The sequence below is a fragment of the Tursiops truncatus genome, chromosome 15 (genome assembly GCF_011762595.2).
Source record: "Tursiops truncatus isolate mTurTru1 chromosome 15, mTurTru1.mat.Y, whole genome shotgun sequence".
NCBI classification, from domain to species: Eukaryota; Metazoa; Chordata; class Mammalia; order Artiodactyla; family Delphinidae; genus Tursiops; species Tursiops truncatus.
The window spans coordinates 6,425,295-6,444,279 of NC_047048.1; the positions used below are offsets into that span (position 1 = coordinate 6,425,295).

An 18,985-nucleotide genomic window follows, 5' to 3' on the forward strand; every position below is an offset into this window, starting at 1 on the left:
TGGCTTAAAAAACAGAAATTTATTTCTCCCAGTTCTGGAGGCGAGAAAGCTGAGATCAGGTGTTGGCAGGGTTGGTTTCTCCTGAGGCCTCTCTCCTTGGCTTGCAGATGGCCATCTCCTTGTGTTGTCACGCAGTTGTTCCCCTGTGTACGCACACCCTGGTGTCTCCTGTGTGTCCAACTTTCCTCTTCTTATAAGGGCACCGGACAAATTGGATTAGAGCCCACCCTAATGGCCTCATTTTAACTCAATTACCTCTTTAAAGGCCCTATCTCTAAGTACAGTCATATCCTGAGGTACTGGGAGTTAGGGCTTCAACGCATGAATTTGGGGGAACACAACTCAGCTCATCACATTGCCCTTGGACTGCAAACTTCTGCTTCTCTGCTCTGGGCTGATGCTTATTTTACACATTGCAAAACTATAAAGGCCTTCTGGGTAACAGTATGTCTTCTTAAGGATTCCAAGAAATGGAGAATTAAGTCCTAAACATCTGCATTTTAATATAGGAAATTAACCTATTTAAATATGTTGTGATTTCTGACACAGTTAAATTGATTGCTTTCCTCTCATCTTCTGTTTCCTAGTTACCGTGTTTTCTTGTTAACTTCAAATGTACCACGTGTGAGACACGCAGCTTAGGACACCATGGTCAGCGTGACAGGCACAGCCCCTGCCTCTGCAGCACCTGCAATCTTGCAGAGCTGTATTCAGGAACATTCTTCGGTGCCACTTCTCTTTAGGAACCAGGGTCAGGGCTCTCCCAGCTCTCCTGACTCCAGCTGTCAGGCATCTCCCATCTTCCTCTCCACGTCAGGCATCTCCCATCTTCGTCTCCACCCCGCTGGTTAAGAGGACCAAACGCTGCCAGGTTGCAGTGGCTTGAGCAGTGATGGTGGGGCAAGAACTGGAGATAGTCAGTGCTCACAGGGCTTTTTTCTGGAAGGCCTAAGAATTGAACAGTGGTAGACAGCAGGGACAAAGAGGTGACACAGAGGAAAGTTAGGAAGGTAACCGGGGGCTGCATTCCTTCCTGCCGCCCAGGGCCCCTCCATGCCCTGGGCTCTAAGACCTGCCATTGCTATGATCAGAGCCTCACCCAGGGCGCTCCTCCCAGGCATCACCTCCTTGCCTCCACACTGGCTTCGGAGTGATTCTCCAGCCCCACCCCTTGCTCAGGACACCATGTTTCTGCTGCTTCTCAAACGCAGGCAGGAGGAGGACTGCCTCCAGCTGCTGGTCTTTCCTCCGAGGGGGAATGGAAAGCGAAGAGACAGACACAGCTGTGGCTGGAAGCAGGGCCCGGGGGAGAGCTGGGGTTCAGCTGGGCTCTGGCCAGAAGGCTCTTTTCTCTGCGCTTCTACCTGTGGACAAGCCCTTGCTGGGGCCTCCAGGTGAGTGACACGGGCAGAGAGCAGCCAGGGGAGGGTGCCCAGGACGGGGCAGTTCACCACGTAGCCGCCCCTCACTGGCATTCCTTCTCACATCTCTCACCCTCTCTCCCCATGGTCACCAGGCTTGTGAAAGGCCCTTAGTGAAGCCATGTGACAGTTTTGCAACGTTTACATATTTTAAAAATCTGTCCCCGGAGCCACCGCTGTGAGTACCCCCAACGCCACCCCATGGCTGACCTTGATTTTGCCTTTCCCCACCCTAAGGGGGGGAGGGTCCCTCTCTCTGCTCTGTAAACAGAGCCAGAGCCTCTAAATCTTGCTTTATCAACAAGTCCAGCTCCTTGGCAAGATGTCACCCTTCCTGCCTGTGCACACTCCATGTCCCCAGTGGGCCGTGGATTATGTGGTTTCAGGCTCACACGTGATGGAGAGCCTGGGGTCCATGGCTGGGAGGGAGGAGGCTGGGTTCCCAGTGTGGGTGCGTGCCCTCGTGGCCGGGAGCACCGGGGCAGGATGCTGTCCTGGGAAGAGGGGAAGGAGGAACGAATGCTTGGGCTGCATCTGTGCAGAGAATTCACTGGGAGACCCGGAGCTCTGAGAACCAGGCGAGTGTTTAGTCTAAGGCACGGGAGGCCTCCCAATCAGGAAAAAATCGTGGTATGTTGTGGATAACAGGACAGGGGAGAGTTCTCAGAATTTACGAGAAAAGCTCAGTCTAGACTGTTTCCTGGGTTCTGTTGTGCTGCCTTCTCCCCCTTCCTTCCTCTCCTCCAAACCCTCAAGCCATGCAGCCAGCTCTGGGCACCTCAAAACTCAGATGCCGGGGATCCGGCCGGGGCTGGGTGGTCGCAGCACTTTTCCTGATGGGGGAGAGGATGGGATTTGGAGCTCCTGGGAGCTGCTCAGATGCCCGACACACAGAAGAGGCCAGGCCCCTCTGTGTTAAGTCCCAGACCTCGGAAGAAGGTGGGATTAGGAGACGGGGTCAGCGGCAGGGGCCAGGCAGAGAAAAATGATGGAATTACAACATTGCCCTTGCCGCCCTCAAGGGACCACAGGGATGAAGGAGCTCTCACCGCCCTGGGTCTTTCTTCTCTTTGTGATGTTCCCGGTGTGTGAATGCTTTCAAATAAACAACGGCGTTTATAGCAAAAGCATCGGACTCCTTTAAGTCAGGCGTGAACCTTCCGTATTGGTCTCCCATTTCCACTTTGCTGTCCCGCAGGTGCCTCCGAGGCTCACGGCACCTGCTGAGGGGGCGGTTAGCTTCTCTGGACCCTTGAGCACGCAATCCTCACGTGCGGGGTCTTAAAACCCGTAGTGCGGGTCAGTCACAGTTCTTTCTTAGGCTAATGGACCGCAGCTGCGGCTTTCAGGATATTCAGCGGGAAAGGCATTTCAGCCCTAGGATGCAGGCTCAGTTGCAGGTTCAAGTTATCGCCAGGAGAGGGCACTGTGTGTCCAGCTAACGGGCTCGGAGAAGTTCTCCCAGCAGCTCTTAAGAACCTGCAGGGCTTTGGCCGGGAGCCCTGGGTGAGAGGAGAGAGGAGGGCATCTCTCTTCCACTGTATTTGTTGATTCCTTTTATAATTATGGGATCATCTCACTCCGTTTTCACACCTATTCCCCAGCATTGCCACCTGGATGTCCTGAAGACGTCTCAGAATCACAAGTCCCAGTTCCAGCATGATCTTCCCCACTCCACCCTACCCCCAAAGAAAACCAAAACTACTTTCCCTCTTCACCGTCGCCTCTTCTACCTCCTGATCCTTGTCCTCTGGGTTTCTCCTCCCAACCTCCCAAGCTAAGGTTCCTGTCCCTTCCCTTTCAGCCCCGGCAGCCTAGATGTCACCAAATTATGTTCTGACTCGGGCCCTTTTCTCCCGCAGACTGCTCCTGTCTTGCTGCACCTCCATCAATTATTCACAGTCCTCACAAGTCTGTCTCCTTTCCTAACATGCTCGATGCTCTGACAACACAGGTAAGATCACGTCATTTGTCTCTTAAATGTCAAGATGAGGTGGAAACAACCCAAGTGTCCATCAAAGGGTGAACAGATAAACAAAATGTGATCTATCCAAACAATGGAACATTATTCAACTTTAGAAAGGAAGGAAATCCTTACTCATGCTGCAACGTGGATGAACCTGAGGATATTCTACTAAGGAACAGAAGAGCTTGGGTTAATCCAGAACTGGCTGTTGGACCCAGAGACTTCTTGTCTGACTTACTTCACTTAACATAATGCCCTCAAGATCCCTCTATGTTGTCAAAAATGGCAGGATGTCCTTCTTTCTCATGGCTGAATAATCCCATATACCAGAAGAAGATATATATCGCATCATCTTTATCCATTTATCCCTAGATGGACACTTAGGTTGTTTCGGTATTTTTACTATGGCAAATAATGCTGCAATGAACAGGAATGCAGATATCTCTTTAAGATCCTGATTTCATTTCCTCTGGATATCTACGCAGAAGTGGGATTGCTGGGTCATATCGTAGTTCTATTTTTAATTTTTTGAAAAACCTCCATACTGTTCTCCATAGTCATACCAATTTATATTCCCACCAATAATGCACCAGGTTCCCTTTTCTCTACATCCTCACCAGCTTTTGTTATCTCTTGTCTTTTTGATAACAGCCATTATAACAAATGTGAGGTGATATCTCATTGTCTTTTTTTTTTTTTTTTTTGGCTGCATTGGGTCTTCATTGCTGCGCGCGGGTTTTCTCTAGTTGCGGCGAGTGGGGGCTGCTCTTCGTTGTGCGCAGGCTTCTCATTGCAGTGGCTTCTCTTGTTGCGGAGCACGGGCTCTAGGCTTGCGGGCTTCAGTAGTTGTGGCACACGGGCTCAGTAATTGTGGCTCACGAACTCTAGAGTGCAGGCTCAGTATTTGCGGCTCACGGGCTTAGCTGCTCCGCGGCATGTGGGATCTTCCCGGACCAGGGCTCGAACCCGTATCCCCTTCATTGGCAGGCGGATTCTTAACCACTGCGCCACTAGGGAAGCTCCTCATTGTCGTTTTGATTTGCACTTTCTGGATGATTGGTGATACTGAGCATCTCTTCAAGTACCTGTTGGCAATTGGTATGTCTTCCTTGGAAAAACGTCTATTCAGGTCCTCTGTCCATTATACAATAAACAGATTATTAGGTTTTTGATGTTAAGTTGTATAAGTTTCTTATACATTTTGGATAGTAGCTCTTTATTAGATAGATGGTTTGCAAATATTTTCTCCCTTTCCATAGGCTGCCTTTTCATTTTGCAGATTTTTTTCCCCTGAGCAGTTCTTTATTTTGATGCAATCCTACTTATTTATCTTTGCTTTTGTTGCTTGTGCTTTTGTTGTCATCTTCAAAAAATTGTTGCCAAGACCAAAGTCATGGAGCTTTTTCCTTGTGTTTTCTTCATTAGTTTCATGGTTTCAGGTCTTATATTTAAGTCTTTAATCCATTTCAAGTTAGTTTTTGTGAGTGGTAGAAGACAGGGGTCCAGTTTCATTCTTCTGCAGGTGGTAATCCAGTTTCCCAGCACCATTTACTGAAGACACTCTCCTGTCCCTACTGAGTCTTTCTGATGAGAGGCAGCCCCGGGCAGCAGAAAGTGCACTGACTGTGGTGGCACAGGTCCGGGTTCTGAGACACTCTGTCAGTGAGAGGCCCTGAGCCCTGAGCCACGGAGAACTTTCTCCATGTTGTTTCCTCCTGCTCTGCGGGGAGCTAGGATGATAACCCACTGTGCTCCAAACTCTTAGCTGAAACAGGCCTGAATACATTTAAGGGGAGTTTCTCTTGCACATAAAAGTTCTGGATTTGATTTCCAAGTTGTTTCTTTCGATTCACTTTGTTGCGCCTGGAGTGGGGCACACGCCCTGGGAGACGAGGTCTTGCCGGGTCTGGCCCTGGTCCTCTCCCGCCACCTGCGATTCTGGCGAACCACTGAGGTGTGGGGCCTCCTGGGTCCTAGAGAGGACGCCTCGCCAGGCTGACGCCGACTTACTTCCGGCCTTTGTGTGCCGCAGTCGACTGCGGCCCGGGGGGTCAGTTCTCTGAGCTCCTATCTGCGGGGCTGCACGGTGAGGCGTGGCTCTGAGGCCCCCAGGATGAAGGCGTGGGTTACCGGGTTACGCGATGCCAGTCTCGGCCTGTGGGGCCCAAGAAGGCCTGGCGGCCAGTTGCAGGCACCACATCTCCCTACCCTCGCATTTTTGGTGTTGCCCTCCTTTTGTGCTCCCAGCCAGCCCGGGTGGACATACGGAGACTTGGGGCGGGAGCGGGAGTAGGTCCGAGGTTTGACCCCTCGTTCTGGCCTCCTTGGAGCCAGACTGGCAGCGGAGTTCAGGCCGCCCCCGGCCCCTCCCAAGTCTACAGAAACTCCTTTTGAAACGACCCTGTGGGAAATCCAGGTTGTTGAACCGCAGAACACACGCTGGATCCCTTGGCTTTGCATGTTCTTTATTCTTCCACATGCACTTAATCAGCCGAGCGCTGGCCTGGGTGTAGGGGGAATAAACATCAGAGTAGATTTTTGCATTTCCCGAGCTGGGCGCTCTAGCAAGGGAACTGACGTGTGTTGTCGATATAATGTGAGATACGACCGAGAGATGGAGAGATACCGATAAAGAGCTGCAGCGGCTGCTGCGATCAAATCCTGAAGATTTTGCAAAGGGGGGTTGGGGCGGGGGTGGTATTCGAAGGAGAATAAGAATTGGATCTGTGGCACTGCCCTACCAGCCAAGGATATTCCGGATAGAGCTGGTGCAAAAGCCTAAAGGTGAAAGGGTGGGGAGAACTGCAGAGAGAGCAGTAAATATTTCAATACCGTTCTGGTAAATGTTTATTCTGCACTGGGTAGTGGGGATTAGTGAATGTGTGGCCACAAATCCCTGCTCTAGAGATTTCTTGTAAAAATAGTGAAAGTGGTCCAAAGGTACAAACTTTCAGTTATAAGACATTCTGGAAATGTAACGTACAGCATGATGACTATAGTTAATACTGTGTTATATGTTTGAAAGTTGTTAAGAGAGTGGATCTTAAAAGCCTGCATCACAAGAAAAAAAATTGTTAACTATGTGAGGTGATGGTGTTAAGTAATTGTGGTGGTCATTTCACAATATATACATATTATCAATCATGTTGTACACCTGAAACTAATACAATACAATATGTCAATTCTATCTCAGTAAAACCGGGGGAATTTTTTTAAATAAAAGGGGAAGGTAGCTTGATGGAAGGGCTGTGAGGAAAGCTTGAGGCTATAGAGTTAGGGAGACATGGGCTAATACACAAAAATTAAGGACAAGTGTGCATAAGCCTTTCCAAAATAGAGCATGTGGCCACCGGAGCTTACGGGGAAAGAAGGGGCGAGTACTGTTCTGGATTGCCTCGCACCTTGCTGAGTTCAGCTTCATTGGTGTGCTTTGCTTGCAGGCGCCGGTGCTTTAGCAGCTCAAAACAGTAAACGGAGAAAACTTGTATATGAAACAATAGGGCTTCACTTTATACTAATACGGTTCCCCTGTTTACCGAGTGTGCATGAGCTTACTCACATTCCAGAAACACGGAGTCTAGGTAAACAGACTATCTGGTCACTGTTTTCTTCTGGTCCTTTTGTAATGCCTCAAGCTACATTTTTCTTAATTTCTCAGGAGGGGATGTGATGGATAATAATTATGGTTCTATTGCAGAGACTCACAATTATCAGAAATTGGGAAAGCATGTGGGGGGAAAAATGGGGTGGCGTGGATGAGATTGAAATATACACGATACAGGTAGTCCTCAAGTTACGAGGGTTCCGTTTACAGATGTTCTGTATGTACAGTGGCCGGATGCACCCTACCTCCTTCTTGCTCCACCCTCCCCCACGCCACCCCACCCCTAGAATCCACCACCCCTGAAGACGCTGACCAGAACCCAGGAGTTAAGGCGGAAGGACACGTGTGATGAGGCATCTCAGGGCAACCATGACTCACTGCCTTTTCCTGCCCCTCACTGCTTACCATTAAGTTATGCCGTCTCACACCCTTTCACAAAGCTGCACAAGCTCCCTCTTTACGTCCCTGCAACAGGCCCCTATCTTTCATCGTTTGCCTTTTACCTTAAAAGACACACTGTCCTTAACACAACATTGTAAATCAATTATACCTCAGTTAAAAAAAAAAAAAAGCAACACTGTCCTTTATCCCCTCACCCTCTTCATACCATTTGTGAACTTAAAAATGACAATAATCACTGCTGATTTGACTCACAATAATCCAGAGATATAAGTGTATCAAGAAAAGAGAAGGCCATAAATATTAAAGTGAAATCACATGGGTGCCACCAGCACTTCAGTTATTTGAAAGCCCAGATACCTCACTCAGAATCCCCCCAGAAGTAATCTCTTTTTTCAGTAGTTCTCTAATCCTCGAAAACTAGCATGCAAACCAATATAGCATTTCTAACCCAATTTTATTGTTTTCCTTTTGTACGTCTATGCTAGGGTTTCTACTGATTTTCACTGCAGGTACACAGGGCTTTATCTACATGCTGTTTTACCTAAACTTTTGTGAGAGCATAACTGATGTCTACAGCACTACTTATTTGGGAAAATAAGCTCCAAATTCCCAAAAGCCAGTCTATAACGGGACTATTGGAATATATTGTTATATGTTAGAGATAACCATTTACATGTTAGTGTTTTAGTCTTCGGATATTTATTTATTGTTGTAAATAATTTTTCTGCATTCAATCCACATTTATTGACCTTTTGCTAATATTTTCAGAAATAACACTTTTAATCATTCTGCATGGAAATCTTTCTAAAATTTATGACACCTGCCTGTGTGTGTATGATTTAACTCATTTTTCTCTGACTTGGTCAACATTATGAGTATCCTTTACACAATGACGCCCTCAGGGTTCTTTGCCCTACACAAAACGGTCTAATGTAACTTTCTTAGCTCCACTGCACATTTCTTTTTATTATTTTTATTTATTTATTTGCTTATTTATTTATTTATGGCTGCGTTGGGTCTTCGTTGCTGCACGCAGGCTTTCTCTAGTTGCGGCGAGCGGGGACTCCTCTTCGTTGCGGTGTGCGGGCTTCTCATTGCGGTGGCTTCTCTTGTTGCGGAGCGCGGGCTCTAGGCATGCGGGCTTCAGTCGTTGTGGCGCACGGGCTCAGTAGTTGTGGCGCACGGGCTCAGTAGTTGTGGCTCGCGGGCTCTAGAGCGCAGGCTCAGTAGTTGTGGCTCACGGGCTTAGGTGCTCCGCGACATGTGGGATCTTCCCGGACCAGGGCTCGAACCCGTGTCCCCTGCTTTGGCAGGCGGATTCTTAACCACTGCGCCACCAGGGAAGTCCTGTACATTTCTTTTAAAAGAAAAAGTAAACAGAAGTCTCATATACACAGATAATTTGCGCAGACAATTAAATATGGATCCTACTCTCATGGCAGTTATTATGATAGTCTGAAGCTTTTTAAGTTATTTCTAAATGACTCGAGAAGTCTGAATTTGTTTAAAATGGCATTCTTGGCACAATCCTTCCCATTCACCATTTTAAAGACATGGTTTAACACAAATGTTTACTTAGTTATGTTCAAAGAGGAACTCTAAGCCTGCTTAAGAATAAAAGCTCTATCCTTTGCTTGGGGCTTTGTCCTTGTTATTTCTACAGACTGCCGTGATATTTCTTATCCCATCTATGTAGTAAACTTATTTACAGGAGTGAAGTGATTCGTACACACTTGTTTTCCAATTTCCTTTAGGCAATGGATAGGAAAACATTATTTCCTGGATCCACTCTGTCCTGTCATCACTTATCCCTCCTGGTCCCACTTGGAATGTCAAAACACCCTCTTTCTGGGAGCAGGTCTGTAATCACAGTCTGTTCTCAACCACATGGTCCTGCTGCTGGGAGGGTAGGATGGGAAGTAAAACCACAGCAGGGATGAATCTCTTTCAAGGAAGTCCCCTTCTCAATGGCTCTATCTGTGGTAGAGCGTTGCCCAGTGACGAGAAATGCTACGCCACCAAAGGGTCCATCCCAGAGGACTAGACTGTGCTGAGCCTTGGTTTTGTCTGTTTTTAAGTGGAGACTTCAAACTCGCCCTCCCACCTTGGCTCCCACCTCAATGAAGAGTCGATGAGAAAGGACAGATGAAAGCACTGTGGAAACTACAGAACATTAACACATGTCACAGCCACAAGGCATTAAGCGTCTCTAGGAACCACCCATGGTACTAGATGCTTTGTAGCCGTGATAGGATCTTTTTTTTTTTCTTGAAGACTATAGAGTTTTTGTTTAACTGCATCGATCTTATATATATGTTTTCTTTGTCTCATGCTGAAAATCTCAGTTCTCAAAGAAATCAATATAATCATTCATTTACTTTATTCCATGTTACACAAAAACTATGGAACACTTCACGAATTTGCATGTCATCCTTGCTCAGGGGCCATGCTAATCTTCTCTGTATCGTTCCAATTTAAGTATATGTGCTGCCGAAGCAAGCACAGGATCATTTTTAAAAGTCAGAACAGTTGCCAAAATGCATCAGCTGCAGAGTGGCAGAGGCTAGTCTGTTCAGGTTCAAAGCTCAGGCTCTTTTCACTAAAACCCTCCAGATATAGGCTCTTACTGTGCTCACACTTTGGAACAGGCCAAAAGCCATCTGGAAAACCCATGGGCTCTATGCATTAGGGAGAGTTTGGCTGCGCAATATTCAAAAGGAAAACTGAAGTGTTTAAGACAAGAGGGTAGTATGGTCTTGTGTTCTGGAGATAGCCAGAGATGCTGGAATATTCTTTACCCCAAATTTTGTCTTCTTCATATTATCATATAGATGCACAAGTGACAACCGACATGGAAAAACAGAAGGACTTGATTGGTTTTTTTTGAAAACTGCTAAACAACAACAGCAAAAAGAAGTTTTTCTTTGTTTAAGAAATGCAAAGGAGTCCTTTTCCACTGGGGCTAAAATGTTTTCTTTCGGTTTTGAGAACTGTTCAATTTATCACCTGAATACAGGCATGTGTTTTACTCTATAGAAAAATTCTGGAGCTCTCGCTTCCTGCCCCAGAAATGCCCGGCTGCTTCTCAGTCACGCGTTGGTGTCACCTTGGGACCATCCCCACCCCCCATATGTTGGATTTCCTGCTTCCGGATCCCCTTTCTCTCCTGATTATTCCTCCTTTTGGTGAAGCATACCCTTCTAGAAGCATCCTGAGATAGAGTGCCTGTTGGAGTTCATATTTTGAGACCTTGCATATCTGAAAATGTCTTTTTGCTCTCCTTTAAAAAAACTCTTTTTTTTAGTTTGGGCATAAAATTCTAGTTTGGAAATTATTTTCCCATGGAATTTTGTCTCCTAACTTCTAATATTGCGATTGAGCCACCCAGGAACATTCTGATTCTTCGTCCTTTATATGAGAACTCGTTTTGATTTCTGGAAATCTTTAGGCTCAAAAATTTCACATCTATGGTTTGTTTCTTTCCCATTCATTTTGCTGAGTATTCAGTGGGCTGTGCATGTTCTCTATTTCTGAGGAATTATCTTAAATTCTTTTACTTACAATTTCCCCCACTTCATTTTCTCTGTTCTCTCCTTGCAAAATTCCTAAAAGTCAGATGTGGGACCTCCTGGGTTGCTTCTCTCATTTTCATTTTCCAGTCATTTTCTAAAATTTCTTTGTCTTTTTTGTTCTATTTGCTGTCCTATTTCCTTAACCTTCTCTTCTGTTGAAGTTTCCATTTTTGCTCCAATAATTTCCATTTCAAAGATACTCCTTTTGTTTTCTGAGTGTTCCTTTTATAGAGCACCCTGCAATTTCCTCTCATATCTCTGAGGACGTTAACAGCAGAGGTTCTTGTTCACGATTTTCTCCTGCTCCCTCCATTGCCATGGTTTCCTGGTCTTTCTCTTGTTGTGGCTGCTGTTATTTCATGGGCTAGAGATGACCTCAGTGTTTTTTACTTCTTCACAGCAGGCTCCAAGCCCACCAGTGCTAAATTCAAATCCTCACACATCCGATTGCTTTAAATATAGCCCAAAGAAGGGTATTTTTAGCCACCTGAGCCTGCCCACTTTGAAAAACTGCACCCAGCATCAGCTTACCTTAGATAAGACAAACCCTGGGGCCATGAAAGACCCCAAATCTGCTCTTGCCCTTCAGGGGTCTCTGACCTGGAAACTCCCCACCGCACTGCTGAGTGATGCCACGGAGACACAAAAGTCCCTTCTGTGATTCCACTCTCTCCTGGGAGTTCCCTTGCCCTGTTCCTGCTCTGGGTGCCACAGCTGCCCCTGTAAGGTCTCCTGCAGCTGTCTGTAAGGTCCTTTCCATGCAGTCCCGACCCAGTAGGCCTGTTCTGTGATCCTGACACATCATGGTCCCATCTCTTCCTTGGTCAGCCCTGAAATTCTCCACCTCACCAGATGTAAAGATGGGGGCTTTGCTCACATGTCTTGGCCGTCCACTCACATGTCATCGTGGGACTCTGGAAGGTCCTGGCTGTGGGCAGGGCTTGTCCACCACGAGCTTCCCTCAACTCCCAACTGTCAGCATCTAGATCTCGTCTCTTGGTCAGTTTCTCCGGGGGAAAACCCTCTAGTCTCCCTCCTGGGGAGTCCAAGCCTGGCTGCCAGTACTCCAGATGCCCGGGGAGGAAAGGACCTGACCCTTGAACGGCAGGGGGTGAAGGACAAGGCCACTCATCCACTGTGGGTCTGGGAGCCTGCACCCCTCAGGCTACCAACTAGACCCAGCTGGATCGAGGCCACCAGGTGCAGCTGAGGTGTGGGTGCTGTACCAAAAACAAGGGGTTAAATAAATATCTACCTCCTGAATGGTGAGACCCTCCCCCCAAACCCCTATCCCAGGCACATAGTTTTTCCTAGGACAGGAGGTGGCAAACTTCTTCTGTAAAGGGCCAGACAGCAAATACTTTAGGCTTTGCAGGCCACGTGGTCGATGTTACAACTCTTCAACTCTGCCATCCTAGCGCAAAGGCAACTGTGTAAACGAAGAAGAGTGGCTACCTTCCAAAGTCGCTTTATTTATGGGCTGAAATTTGAATTTAATATAATTTTCACATGTCATGAACAATGATTCTTTTGATTTTTTTCCCAAGCATTTAAAAACATAAAATTCTGTATATAAAATAGATAACCAACAAGGACCTACTGTACAGCACAGGGAACCCTACTCAATGTTCTGTAATAACGTATATGGGAAAAGAATCTGAAAAAGAATGACTGTATGCATATGTATAACTGAATCACTTTGCTGTACACCTGAAACTAATACAACATTGCAAATCAACTATACTCCAATAAAATCTAAAAAAATAAAAATAAAAACATAAAATTCTTAGGTCGCTAGCTCTACAAAAAATGTATCAAGCTGCAGTTGGCCCAGTGGTGGAAGTTTGCCCATCCCAGTCCTAGAACATCGTGGTCGAGGGTTTATTGTCAAAGGCCTCTGAACCTCTCTTACTCCTCCCCTTAGCAATGCTCCCAGCGCTGATTTTTACCTGTAGGTATGAGGGTTACCGGTTCTCTCTCCCTCGTGCAGCCTCCAAGACGTGCCGTGGAAATGTAGACATTTATGAACTGCCTTGGAGTGGAAAAGGTGGTGACAGCGATTCCGAGAGTTCCTGCCAAGTTCTACCCCGGGTGGAACAAGTCACTGATTGTTCTCTTTCCCTGGATTTTACCCAAGGTGATACAGGAATGCAGTGAGAGGAGATGTCTGGGGAGGGTGGGGCCCCTGAGACAGAGCCCTGACTCCCAGGCCTTGAGCTTATGAGTCAGAACCTCTGTCTCCGGCAAGAAAGATTGTTTTCCGTAGGCCAGGACCTTCTTAGCTCAGCTTCCAAGTTGTCAAGGAAAGAAATCCTCAGTTGTGGGGGCAAAATGGGGGTTTGGCAGAGAGAAGAGCTGCTTCTGCCACTTCTTTTTATTTTTCAGTTAATTTTTATTGGAGTGTAGTTGATTTACAAGGCTGTGTTAGTTTCAGGTGTGCAGCAAAGTGAATCAGTTATACATACACATAAATCCACTCTTTTTTAGATTCTTTTCCCATATAGGTCATTACAGAGTATTGAGTAGGGTTCCCTGTGCTCTACAGTAGGTCCTTATTAGTTATCTATTTTATATATAGCAGTGTGTTTATGTCAGTCCCAATCTTCCGATTCTTAACGTGCATTTTGGGGGCAAATCAGGTCTACCTGCTAAGCCTCAATTTCTTTATCTCTAAAATGGGGATAATCATTCCCTACCTCATTGGGTAGTTGTGTGGATTAATAAAATAACATACCCCCTAAAGTCCCCATCACATCAAAGGGCCTCAACAAATGGCAGAGAGTATAGTTTTAATTTATCTGGACAAGGAAACTCAGAGAGGTTAAGGCACCATCCAAAAGACACACAGCTCATTAAGGGTGGAGGCAGGAATAGAGTTTGTTTTCTCGACTCTCCAGCGGATATTCTTTCTTCTACACTGCACTGCTGGAAGAGGAGGTTTTAGTTCTTTTTCTTACCACACCTGAAATTCTACAGTAGGGAAGGTGTCAGGGATGAAGGATATCAGGTCTGTTCCCCCCCTTTTCTCACAGCCCGCTTGGTTTCTGCTGCAGGGGACAGACCCACTCCTCCCATGGCCAGACACTGGGCAAAGCAGACCTCTCTGCATCACACGGCACAGGGAGTATTGATGGGCAACACCTCTTCTCCCCCTCCCCTCTCCCCCCTCCCTGCAGCCACCCCCATCTCTACCACCACCCGCTTCCTGATTCAAGCTCCCTTCCTCTGGACAGTTACAAAGATTCTTTGTAATGTGTTTACACAGGGAGGAGTGAGAGCAGGGGCCTGGCTGTACTCAAACCACAGGGGCCCCCAGCCCTGTTTACAGAAAGAGAGAAGGAGAGCCAAGACAGATGACCCCGTTGCCCGGGGGCCCGGATTGAAAACAGAACCCAAGTCCAGAGCCCAAGGCTCCTCGTTTCCTGGGGTTCATCACACAGAAGCAGCACGGAGGCGCTGCTACCCAGGAGGCCTGTTTACTCGGCTGGGTGAGAGCTGTTTGCACAGGGAGGGAGGTGGCAGTGCCGTCTGGCTGTTCTCTGGCTGAGCGGGGGGAAGCGGGCGGAGACCTTCGCAGGTCAGGCCCCGTCTGTGTTCCAGGGCCTTGGGGAAGGCAGGCCCCTGACAACAGTCTTTTGGAGACGCTCTCGTCTCTTCTTTGAGAGTGAATCTGGCGGATTTGGAAAAAATTCTCAAAACAGTGCTAATTATTTTCCCCTTTAATTCATACCCGCACCAAATAAATCATCTAGGACCTTTCAAAGTGGGGAGAAATGCCATTTTCAGCACTCAAGGAATGGTGATGTTTCACACACGAGGTACAGTTGACAAAACATTGTCATTTCCACCGTTTCACGTGACCCTCAAGACAGCAAGGAGGTGGGTAGCTGCAGCCAAAGTCATCCCTGTTTTACCAATGAGGAGCTGACACTTAGAGAGTCAAGTCACTGGCATGAAACCACACACCCAACAAGAGGCAGAGGCCCAGTGACGGCAGGTTATGAGCTTTTTCTACTCCGTCCCCTGCCTCCCACTTGGCTGTAAAGTAAGGTGTGCGGAGACCTTGTTCCGATATGTTACGTCCTTCCAGTGGCTCCTGGGAGAGAGCCTTGCATCTCAGGGACCTAGCAGAAAGCAAAGGCGGTGTGAGCTGCAGGGCACTGTGCCTGGACCACGGGGTCTGTCCATGGGTACCGCCAATGTGGCATTCCCCGGGCACCAGACAGAGCCTTATGTGGACCAGCCGGGTGAGACGACACAAAACATACACACTCTTCTACCACCAGCGGAATCATGGCGGCGGGGGAACGTGCTGTAGGACCACCGAAGCTTTCCTCCAAGTTCATTTCTCCCTGTCTCCTCTTGGGCTTGTCCCCGTGCATTCGAACCTGTGCGTGTCTACCTGAAGCTGTTACCTGAGTTCCATCTCTGTCCCTCAAGTCCAGCTGCCCTGCTCCATCCAAATTGCTTTGACCTGTGAGGTCAGCTGGAACTTCTCAGCTCTGCTCCCGTCCCCACTTAGCCCAGCTCCAGCACCTGACTCAGCACCTGGCCGGCCTCACTTCCTAGTCTTTCCCGTCGCTGTCAAATCCTGTCTCCCCTCTTTTCTCACCAATCCATCCTTCAGGGACCACTTTCCTGTGACAACTAATGTGCTACCATGTCTTACAGCTTGCAAAGTCCATTTGCCTACGTGCATATAGACAAACATTTATACCGACTCACATTTAAGAGTTAGCTTCTCCTCCCTGCTGGATCTCTATTCATCCCCTGCCTAAACTACCAATACTGGGTTGTTATATATTTTTTTAATATTTATTTATTTGTGTATTTATTTGGCTGTGCCAGGTCTTAGTTGCGGCCTGTGGGATCTAGTTCCCTGACCAGGGATCGAACCCGGGCCCTCTGCGTCGGGAGTGTGCAGTCTTAACCACTGGACCACCGGGGGAGTCCCTCTAACACTGGTTGTTTGTGAGTTGTTGTTGTTGTTTTTTGTCTTTGCCTTCAATGCACCTGAGCTCGGCCGCCATTTTTCTTTTAACCGACCTACGTTAAGATCTTCACTACCTTCCTGATAAATTGCTCCTTATACGCTTTCAAGCATCTTTCCTAATGTGATGATCTCACTTCCTTTCCTCCAAAAATTCTAAATAGCCCCCTCCTGTCTCTTTCTTCTCTCTCAACATTCAGAGCCTGTCATCGATTGTTAAAATGTGACTCCTGAAACCAGCAACTTTAAGGGTCAGGTGGCCATGAATGACAGTTCACCCCATGGCCAGCCACCCCGTGCTGCCTGGGTGTGTTTGCACATCCACACCTTGCTTCTACCCTGCCGGCTCCTTGCAGCAGTGATAGTCCTTTTCCTTTACAAACTACACAGATGTTTAGAGGAAGCTCTGGGTTAGTTCAGCTGCTCTTCAGGTTCTATCCCGACTCAGACACGCCCTGTGTTCTATTACCTATAGGTTTGGCATTATACCGAAGGCAATTTGGGGGAGGCATCGTGAGAGGTGACTCCCAGCTTGCCTGTGATTGAAACTCTGACGATCAGAGAAGTCCTAGGAACATGTCCTAAAGTTGAGTCCTAGAATTTCATAGAGGGGCATGCAAAGCCCTGTGCCAGCCCTAAATGGACCAGAGTTCTAGATAAATCCTAAACCAGGACTTCAGGCACAGGGACAAGTCAGGATTCCAGACATGGGAACTCAGATTCAAGGAGAGCTGGTCTTTGGAACAAAACAGAAATTCAGGTCATAGAACTGGTGCCCAAGAGCAACCAGAGTGACCTTGTGCTGATACCTAAGGGTCAGCTGGGTCCCCTCACATCTTCCCCTGATATGAATGGGCCTGCAAACAAGGGGGCAGCTCACCTATGAAAGGACCACCAGTGGTCCCAGCTGGGCAGAACCAAGCAGGACTTCACTTCCTCCTCCTTCTGGGTCACCTCACTGTAGTCCAGCCACTGTTCCTTCTCATTTCTGCATTTAAAACTTAAGACTAACTCAAAAATATAGGCACCCCATGTCTATTGCAGCATTATTTACAATAGCCAAGATATAGAAACAACCTAAGTGTCCATCAATGGGTAAGTGGATAAAGAAAATGTGGTATCGGACTTCCCTGGTGGCACAGTGTTTAGGAATCCGCCTGCCAATGCAGGGGACACGGGATAGAGCCCTGGTCCAGGAAGATCTCCCATGCTGCGGAGCAACTAAGCCCGTGAGCCACAACTACTGAGCCCACGTGCCACAACTACTGAAGCCGCGCACATAGAGCCCATGCTCTGCAACAAGAGAAGCCACCGCAATGAGAAGCCCGTGCACCGCAACGAAGAGTAGCCCTCGCTTGCTGCAACTAGAGAAAGCCTGCGCGCAGCAGTGAAGACCCAATGTGGCCTAAATAAATAAATAAATAGAAAAATGGTACAGATGAACCGGCTTGCGGGCAGAAATAGAGACACAGATGTAGAGAACAAATGTATGGACACCAAGGGGGGAAAGCGGCGGGTGGTGGGGGTGGGGGTGGTGTTGTGATGAATTGGGAGATTGGGATTGACATGTATACACTAATATGGATAAAATAGATAACGAATAAGAGCCTGCTGTAAAAAAAATAAATAAAATTTTTAAAAAGACATAAAATATTAATGAAGTATTTAGCGTAGTTGACATGGACATATACTCGATTGGTTGATTTGTTTTTTCTTATTTTCCCATGTCTGTTTCATTCTCAGTAGTGTGTAAATATGTAGCCCATTTGCAGTGTTCTCTTACAATAATAAGATAGTGATTGTCATGAGGCTCCAATGAAACGTACCACCACCCTACCCCACCCCTTTGCAATCTATATATATAAGTGCATATCCCTAGAATGACTATTGGCATTGTCAGCTCAACTCTGAATTGCTTGTCTAGGTGAGGTCTCTGAGAGGCCAGTGTGTCCCCTGAAAGTGGTAGGTTACTATTTCAGTCACCAAGATTACAAGTGGTGGTTCATATAGGAAATGAGACCACCAGGAGATTGACTTCAAGCAGATAGGAGAGGAAATTACTTTCCCAGCCCTTATCCTCTGAGGTTTGAACTTTGAATTGCTTGCTAGTACTGCAAGAGAAGAAAGGTGACTTCTATCATGTAGAAGCACGCTTAGAGTATTCCTTCTTGGAACCCAAGCCACATGGAGAAGCTGTGTGGAGAACGATCAAGGCCTTCAATCAACAGCCCCAGCTGAGTTCCCAGACGACAAGCAGCACCAACTGCCCGCCCCAAGAGCCAGCCATCGTGGCTATTCCAGCCGGGTTGAGCCTTCAGAAGACTGCAGCCGTAACACATGGTATAGAATTGCACTGTTGGGTCCAGTTAACCCACATAGAAATTGTAAGAGGCTATAAATACTTGTTGATTTAAAAATAATAATAATAAAATAATAAATAAATTTATTTTAAAAAGAAGTGTGTGTGTGTGTGTGTGTGTGTGTGTGTGTGTACTTCAATATTATTCAATCATAAAAGAGAATGAAACCTTGCCATTTGCAGTAACATGGGTGGACCTGGAGGGCATTACGCTAAGTGAAATAAGTCAGACAGAGAAAGACAAAAACCATACAATCTCACTTATATGTGGAATCTAAAAAAAAAAGCCAAGCTCGTCGATACAGAGAACAGATTGGTGGCTGCCAGAGGCTGGAGGGTCAGAGTTAGTGGTGAAAAGAGTCAAAAGGTACAAACTCGGGCTTCCCTGGTGGCGCAGTGGTTGAGAGTCTGCCTGCCGATGCAGGGGACACGGGTTCGTGCCCCGGTCCGGGAAGATCCCACATGCTGCAGAGCGGCTGGGCCCGTGAGCCATGGCCGCTGAGCCTGCACGTCTGGAGCCTGCGTGTCCGGAGCCTGTGCTCCGCAACGGGAGAGGCCACAACAGTGAGAGGCCCGCGTACCGCAAAAAAAAAAAAAAAAAGGTACAAACTTCCAGTTATAAAATAAGTCCTGGGGATGCAATGTACAGCATGGCAACTATATTTAATAAT

The 18,985-nt window shown here is 47.2% G+C and overlaps 2 long non-coding RNA genes and 1 other non-coding gene across 3 annotated transcripts in view; 1 reads left to right on the forward strand and 2 right to left on the reverse strand.

The window, feature by feature from the left end:
* Nucleotides 1-13,073, reverse strand: LOC141276452 (uncharacterized). The gene is made up of 3 exons (XR_012325974.1): nucleotides 12,915-13,073; nucleotides 2,471-8,750; nucleotides 1-948 (listed from the first exon to the last, which is right to left on the reverse strand). It is a non-coding gene; the product is annotated as an uncharacterized lncRNA (long non-coding RNA).
* Nucleotides 1,256-18,985, forward strand: part of LOC141276454 (uncharacterized) — a 27,175-nt gene continuing 9,445 nt past the window's right edge. Inside the window, exons 1-2 of the long non-coding RNA XR_012325976.1 lie at nucleotides 1,256-1,394; nucleotides 3,284-3,375. This is a non-coding gene — a long non-coding RNA (uncharacterized lncRNA). The remainder of the gene's footprint in view (nucleotides 1,395-3,283; nucleotides 3,376-18,985) is intronic.
* Nucleotides 9,790-9,896, reverse strand: LOC117308390 (U6 spliceosomal RNA). Its single transcript, XR_004522372.1, has one exon. It is a non-coding gene; the product is annotated as a U6 spliceosomal RNA (small nuclear RNA).